Here is an 8954-nt window from a genome sequence, read left to right as displayed (position 1 = left end):
TGAGAAATATCAAAGGCACTTCTATACTGAAGAATAAAATGAAGAGGAACTGGCTGTGAAGAGTTGAAGGAAATTTAGGGTTGATGAAAGAAGAATGTGTGGCCTTTAGGTGGCAGTAACACTTGCTGCGTTTTATTTTAGTGCTTTCAGAAAGATTTGCATTGGAAGACCAGTTTCCTCCCAGCATGAGACCATGTTCAGTAACTGGGAGGGCACCTGAATTCAGAATGGGAGAACAAGGGAATTCTGGGGGAGTGGAGGAGCAGAGAAGCTCACATTTCTAAATGATGTCACTCAGCACCAAAGTGAGAGCCACTGGGTCAGGGGGCTTCAGAGGGCAGCAGACATTGGGGTCTTTACAACTACACAGCTTATCATTCCCATGGTTGGCACATGTTGGGTGCGATTTTATGGATTATGCAAAGCAGGGAGTCTGTGGATGGTTTAAGATCTGCTTACTTGTGTTTTATTTAAAATAATGGAATGTGTAAAAAGTTGAGTATTGTGCCAATTGACTTTTTAACTAATTGATCTCGGCCACCTATAAGGAAAAAACAGACAATATACAGATGCCATCTTTGGATCATTTATATAACTGATGTTGGAAGATAACATCATTTATTACATCTATATGAATTTAAACTGTGTCATATTAGCACAGACAGGCACAATTAAGTCCAATGTAAAGTGCACATTAAAACCACAGTGAAATAAAATTTAATCATCTCCAGTCTCAGTACATTTGAAATCATAAATGGTCATGTTTTAGCAAGAATAGTAAACTCTTGTACTCTCAGTGTATGAAAGTATTACTTTTGAATACCAGTATTCACAACCTAGTGCACAACAATTAAGGACTCAATAGCATAAATATATTTCCAGTGACTCAGTTACTCAAATATTATTTATGTTGATCATCAATATTCTTATATATTTCTACTGAGAGAAACCTCTAAAAATGTTTGGATAACTTGTGTGGATTAGTAGGGGAAAAAAAGACAGAAAAATAATTTTTTCAATAACAGAAGAACATATATATAAATTTTATGCTCCTTATTCAATATTAAATTAAAAATGAAAGAATCATTAATGATATTACAAATCTCTAAAAATATAATTTTGAGGTAATGGCATTATCCACAGAAGATTAAAGTTCCCAAATTGGCAAAATTAGATAATACATTGTTTCAGGTCTTGTGTGTGTGTGTGTGTGTGTGTGTGTGTGTACATGCACATGTCTAGGTATATATGAGAGTGCACCCTACAGTATAGCATCTGGAACACCAGGCTCCAACTGACCCAGGGCCCCACTCCATCCACAGAGACCCTCATGCTGACCTAGCTCCCCCACACACAGGCTTCAAGATCAACTTTAGAACTTGGATGCCAGGACACAGGGTTAAACCTCTGAAAATTTGTGGTCACTGAAGCACTGAAGCAAGAGTTGGGTCCATTCAGTTTTGAGATAACAATTTAGAAATAATCAACATATTTTTTTAAGTTTTTTTTTTTTTTTTTTTTTCTGGGATAAACTGAACTACAAAACATGGCCCTTATTCCCTTGGCTGTAGGCTTACTGGGTACTTCTTTATTTGCCCCTGCTCAGACTTTAATTTCCTAGTATTTCCTCAGAATTGGCTTCCACATTGAACTCATGTTTTAGGGCTTAACATCAAATGAACATGGACTTTGGGTTGTCAGACTCCTCAGAGCATAAAGGATTGCTAACCATGCCATAGCTATTTTTAAGGACCTGAGAGGAATTAAATTATTTTTAGCTGCATATTGCCCAATTTTTCCTCTGGTAGATGTCTCATGCCTTAGAAAAATAAGAGAGGTTTGTGGTTATGCTGGCCCTGATAATTCACTTTAAATGACACTTGGAAATTAAACAGAAAATTTTATGTGGTTTTGCATCCCTGAAATCACCAGGGTATACAACCTTAGAGTAGAAAACACAGTACTTTTTAAGTATAAATGCCAAGGACATTTTTTTTTCCTTTTATTTAAAAAGTCATAGACAATATTTTCCCTCTTAAAGGAAAACCAGGAAGTCCTACAACCAGGACTCCTCATGTGACAGATTAATCACCTAATAAGTACAATTACAATTAGCTGATAAGATAAATGCTACTAGGACAGAGAAAATTAAAAGTCCATACACATAAGTTATAAATTATATTTTAATTTGTAGTTATGCTATACATGCATTTTCTCTTTAAGCATTTACAAACACTTTATATATCATCCAGTATTTTAGTCAAATGCAATGAATGGTTGTTGTCCAATTCCCTCAGCACATAAGCAAATTATGCAGTCTTCTTTTTAGGGTTCTGGAACATGAAGAAAATAACAATGTTATCCAGTATCCAATAGAGGGTTTCTTAAAGAGAAGAAAAGGGCATTTAGAGATAAATTAAGTAACCTGAAATTTATGTAAAATACATATAAAGAGAAAAGAAATTCAACTGAAAAAAATTACCAGAATGTATTAGAGTGAAAATTCATTTTGTTTTCCCTGATAACTTTATTGTGATAAATATACCATGAGTACTAAAGTAGGTAAAATATTATGTTTCAGAATACCATAATATACAGAATCATGGGCTGCGGGGGCGTCCGGAATTCCATCCAGTGCCTGACAAAGATCCTCTGGAGGATGATTGCAAAGGCTCATCCTAAAAGGAATTGCCGGATGTTTTGCTCCAAAGCATGGTGTTTTCTCTGATAATATATTACTCATTTCAGTCTGAATGGATTGCTTAAGGGGACGGAGGGAATACAACAAAAATTCCAGAAAATATTACCTACAATCTGATAAACAATGGGTCTTTACCACTAACAAAATTAAAAATAATTTTGCAACCGTACAATGAGTCCCTGAAAGCCTCTGGAGAAAATAGTTGTAGATCTGCCTTTGTCTCCAACAGGCTGGTTAAATTTTAACGATGGTTTTGTTCATGTGTGATGGTGAGGTAAGAGAATAAGGTTTCATAACATTCCTTCCTTCCTACAAAGAATATGTCACTCCTATAATAAACGTTGGTACACAATTACAATTGAGACCGCTGCCCTCCTGTACCCCTTAACTCAGCAATTCAGATATTAACCAGATGAACCTAGTAGAGATAGTCACATGAGATTACTTCTCTATTGTTTTAACCACGAGAGTATTAAGAATAGTTTTAGGTCACATAGAGTTTAGATATTAAGGAAGTAAATATTGTATTAGTTCACCAAGGTAGTTAGATATTCTTAAAACAATTGTGAATAGGTAAGGATAATCTGTAAGGTTACTGTTTTCTCATAATTTTCTGTTCCTTGTTAAAAACAGTTTCTGCCTGTGCTTGGAAAACTTCTTTAATATTAACCACAAGATTGTCATTATAGCCTGAAGAAAAATGTATATAAACCCAGCCTTCCCCAGAATAAAGTGGGATTGGTTGCACCAGAACTAGAGTCTGTGTCTTTCATTCTCCATCCATCGCCGACGCTGTCTCCCCGCGCCCCGTTTACCGGTGTGGAACCCATGAATTCCTGCGAGGGCTGGACCCCGGCAATGGGCAGCATTAGTATTACTATATTTAGATGCCCAACAATCCTTCCCTATTTGCTCCAGTTCCATATTTGCTGTGTATTCACATCATGAACAAACATGTTGAGAAAAAGTCACTGAAACTTTTGTCAACTAATTCAGGCTTATTCTTTGCTGTAATTAGGAACCATGGTTTTTAAAAAAATCAGAATGATAAACATTTGGATCTATGGAATGTCAGAGTGAGCTTGGGACGCTCTAGGAAAATGTATGCAGCATAGAGAAAGGGAAGTATTTGTTCAAAGCTTTACAGTAGTTTAAAATACAGGTGGAGAAAGACTTTTTCTGTTATAGATGGAAATATCTGGATCACCATTTGGTTACTGGATAAAGTGGAATAACCATTAGAAAGGTATAATATGGTCTCAGATATAGGTTACAGTCTTAGATCTGCTACATAACATCTTAAAGATTTAGTGTAATAAATTGAATCATTCTATTCCTCTCTCTCTCTGTTTCTCTCTCTCTCTCTCTCTCTCTCTCTCTCTCTCTCTCTCTCTCTCTCTCTCTCTTTGTGTGTGGTATGTTTGTGTGTGTATAATGAACATCAGAAAAGGAATTTTTTAGTTGTTATGAGAGTTAAAGATATTCAAAATATTTATTAAACTCCAGAGTAAATAAGCTCTCATATTAACATCCTGAATTCAACAATTATGTAAATGATAATGAACCCACTCACACACACACTATATTAAATTATCAGTTTCTTCAATATTTCACAAATGTTATTAAATATCTTTTATTTCATTTCAGATTAAACATATATGTCATATATTCTTGGATATGCCACAAGCTCAGGGAAATGTTTTTTTAAATGTCACAGAATTTGTTTCATGAAACTGTTGGGAAATAGGCAAATAGAGCTACTGTTTTTTTCTTGTTTCTGCTTTCTTGCCTGACAGTCTTAATGGGGAACCTCATCATCTTGCAGAAATTCCAACTAGGGAGTTGAAAAATCAATGTATTATCTCCCCTGACTTCTTTCCCTGGTGATTGATCCTTAGCTGTACCTCTATCATGGACCTGTTGCTACTCAGGGAGTTACTACTTCCACAAGAAAACAGAATATGTCAGGACTCTATGCTCCACCTCTGCACTACCCCATTGCTGGCAAGTATAAAGATATCCATTTTGTTGTAGGTGACTTTTGACTACTCTCTGGTCTTTGTCCAGCTGGGCACTCCAAGGTCATCATGAACTAGAAGAGATACAAGGTGTTGATTATCAGGCAAGACTAGTGGGGTACTTATTGGTACTCTATTGCTTATGGTACTCAATTTCTTTTTGTGTGGTCCTGATCACATAAGTTACCATACATGTATTTTTGGTGCCTCTTCTGGAAAAAAAAAAAAAAAAAAACTCATCTGCAAAGACATTGGCTACATTAGTTTCTTAGTGATCCTTGATTCAGAAATAGTGGTGCTTATAATGTTTACTGTCCTATCAGCTTCTTACCTCCAACAAGTGTCACAGGAGGTGGCCGAGCTGAAGCTCGAACCTTGGTTCTTGTGTACAGACAAAAGAAAAATTAAAGGCAGACATGAAAAGTCAAGAAAGAAAATTTACTATGAGTGAGAGTAAAATGAATGTAAAGTAAGGCGAAGGCAAAGAAAGAGCGAGCGAAAGCAAAGAATGACAGAAAAATAGCGCTGCTCCCAAATTTGTTTCCATTTCACATTAGTATTAAGAGCTGGGTTCCATGTTCTGCTGTCTTCATCAATCTGATGAAGACTCCTTCACATTTTTGACCCTATGCTGTCCTCTCTGGAACTGTCATGGTGACCAGATTATTCAGGGAAATTTCATCCACAGGTGAACCCTACGTTAATGTGGGTGCTGGGGTTAATGATTGGACAAACTTCACCTTAATATGCTTGTGCTGCCAATGAAATTTTCCTTTTGTGATATTTTAAGAAACTCATGGCCATAAATTCTAACTGCAATGACCTCAGTAGACCCAGTAGAGAGTTAGTCTCATTATCTTCACTTCTTGACCTATTTCTTAATTGAATCTCTTCATTCCTCCCTGTATATTCTCAGGATTAGTGCACCTAATATTTTTCTGTAAGTTATTCTAGTATTCATTAGACTTAAAATCAATTTAAAGAAAACCTGTGACCCTACCTTATTATTAGTTTGCACTCTACTGATCATTATTAACTATGACCTTGTCCTTTAAAAAGCAATACAAAGCTGTCTCAGCCTATAATTCTTAGTCATTTTAGTGTTCTGCTTTGTGCCCTGGATATATGGTCATATTCTACCTGCAGGCAGTGAGAATATGTTGAATCCTCTCATCTATACCCTGAGAAATGTGAAGACGAACATTGTCATACAGAAGGTACAATCTTGAGGGACACATTCAAATTGAAATTAATAAGGCGCTACTGTTTCCTTTGATCCTGTGGATCCAGGACAGTAATCATTCAGGCATTGCAGGACGGTATAAGATGTTTTTTGAAATTGCACTGGAGAACCTTAGCAATATAGGAACCAATGAACCAAGTTACCATTAATCAGAATGCAATCATCATGCTAAGAATCCTGAACTAATACAAAGTGTGACCATTTGGATGTGAAGAACACAAGAAATTTTCTATCAAAGCACGTCTCTGCTCATATCATTCCCTCTCCACAGTTTACTTGAAACTCAATTTTTCTTGGAGAAAAATCAAACTTTCTCACTTGTTTATTAAAAATCATCCAAAATTGGTTCAAGTTTGACTTCTAATTTTTCAGTTCACTACCACTGGGGAAAATAATTATGTTAAGACTTTAGATTATTCAGGCAGACCTGGGTGACATAATGACCCTGTCAGCATTTTTTCCTCAATGTGTCTTAGTAATTTGCAGTAATTTTGTGATTCTCCATTGAACAATATCTATGCAATTAGGTAATATTATATTTGTTAAAGATATAAGATCACTGATGAACATGTGAAATTTTAACATGGTGTACAGGAAAAGCATTCTGTTCATATGCGATCTCTGATGAATTGGTTGGTTATCCATAGTGCTGTCTCATTTCATGTTTTTTCTTTTTTTTTTTAATAGTAAACAAATGGGATACATGTTGTTTCTCCATTTCTACATGGAGTCAAGGCATACCATTTGTGTAATCAATTTACATAGGGTAATGTTGTTTGATTCATTCTGTTATTTTTTCCCTTCCCCCCATCCCTCCCACCCCTCATTTCCCTCTAAACAGTTCTTCCTTCCTCCATTCTTAGCACCCTGCTTATCCCTAACCCTAAACCTAACCCAAAACCTAATGCTAACCCCTCCCACCCCCAATTATATGTCCTCATCTGCTTATCAGCGAGATCATTCATCCTATAGTTTTTTGAGATTGGCTTATCTCACTTAGCATGATATTCTCCAATTTCATCCATTTGCCTGCAAATGCCATAATTTTATCATTCTTCATGGCGGAGTAATATTCCATTGTATATATATGCCAGAGTTTCTATATCCATTCATCAACTGAAAGGCATCTAGGTTGGTTCCACAATCTGGCTATGGTGAATTGAGCAGCTATGAACATTGATGTGGCTGCATCACTGTAGTATGCTGATTTTAAGTCCTTTGGGTATAGGCCAAGGAGTGGGATAGCTTGGTCAAATGGTGGTTTCATTCCAAGCTTTCTAAGGAATCATCATACTGCTTTCCAGAGTGACTAACTTGCAACCCCACCAGCAATGTATGAGTGTACCTTTTTCCCCACATCCTCTCCAACACCTAGTGTTGTTTGTGTTCTTGATAATTGCTATTCTAATTGGGGTGAGATGGAATCTTAAGGGTAGTTTTGAATTGCATTTCTCTTATTACTAGAGATGTTGAACATTTTTTCATATATCTGTTGATTGCTTGTACATCTTCTTCTGTGAAGTGTCTGTTCATTTCCTTAGCCCATTTGTTGATTGGATTATTGGTATTCTTGGTGTAGAGTTTTTTGAGTTCTTTATAGATTCTGGAAATTAACGCTCTATCTGAAGTATGAGTGGCAAAGATTTTTATCCCACTCTGTAATCTCTCTCTTCACATTACTGATAGTTTCCTTTGCTGAGAGAAAGCTTTTTAGTTTGAAACTATCCCAGTTGTTGATTCTTGCTTTTATTTCTTGTGCTATGGGAGTCCTGTTAAGGAAGTCTGATCCTAAGCCAACAAGTTGAAGATTTGGATCTACTTTTTCTTCTATAAGATGCAGGGTCTCTGGTCTGATTCCGAGGTCCTTGATCCATTTTGAGTTGAGTTTTGTGCAGGGTGAGATACGAGTTTAATATCATTCTGTTACATATGGATTTCCAGTTTTCCCAGCACCATTTGTTGAAGAGGCTATCTTTTCTCCATTGCATATTTTTGGCACCTTTGTCTAGTATGAGAAAATTGTATTTATTTGGGTTTGTGTCCATGTCCTCTATTCTGTACCATTGATCTACCTGTCTATTTTGGTACCAATACCATGCTGTTTTTGTTACTATTGCTTTGTAATAGACTTGAAGTTCTGGTATTGCGATACCACCTGCTTCGCTCTTTCTACTGAGGATTGCTTTAGCTATTCTGGTTTTTTATTCTTCCAGATGAATTTCATAATTGCTTGCTCTATTGCTGTAAGGTACATCATTGGGATTTTAATTGGAATTGCATTGAATCTGTATAGCACTTTTGGTAGTATGACCATTTTGACAATATTAATTCTGCCTATCCAAGAACATGGGAGATCTTTCCATCTTCTAAGGTTTTCTTTAATTTTTTTCTTTAATGTCCTGTAGTTCTCATTGTAGAGGTCTTTCACCTCATTCGTGAGATTGATTCCCAAGTATTTATTTTTTTTGATGCTATTGTGAATGGGATAGTTTTCCTAATTTCTCTTTCTGAAGATTCATGACTTATGTATAAAAATCCATTTGATTTATGAACATTGATCTTATAACCTGCTACTTTACTGAATACACTTATGAGTTCTAAAAGTTTTCTGGTGGAATTTCCAGGTTTCTCTAAATATATAATCATGTCATCAGTGAACAGGGATAGTTTGAGTTCTTCTTTTCCAATTTGTATCCCATTAATTTCTTTGGTTTGTCTGATTGCTCTGGCTAGAGTCTCAAGGACGATGTTGAATAGAAGCGGTGAAAGAGGGCATCCCTGCCTTGTTCCAGTTTTTAGGGGGAACGCTTTCAGTTTTTCACCATTTAGAATGATATTAGCCATGGGCTTAGCATAGATGGCCTTTACAATGTTAAGGAATGTTCCCACTACCCCAATTTTTTCTAGTGTTTTGAGCATGAAGGGATGCTGTATTTTATCAAATGCTTTTTCTGCACATATTGAAATAATCATGTGATTCTTAACTTTAAGT

This window comes from Sciurus carolinensis, chromosome 11 (genome assembly GCF_902686445.1).
Source record: "Sciurus carolinensis chromosome 11, mSciCar1.2, whole genome shotgun sequence".
NCBI classification, from domain to species: domain Eukaryota; kingdom Metazoa; phylum Chordata; class Mammalia; order Rodentia; family Sciuridae; genus Sciurus; species Sciurus carolinensis.
Note: the sequence above shows the minus strand (reverse complement) of the source record.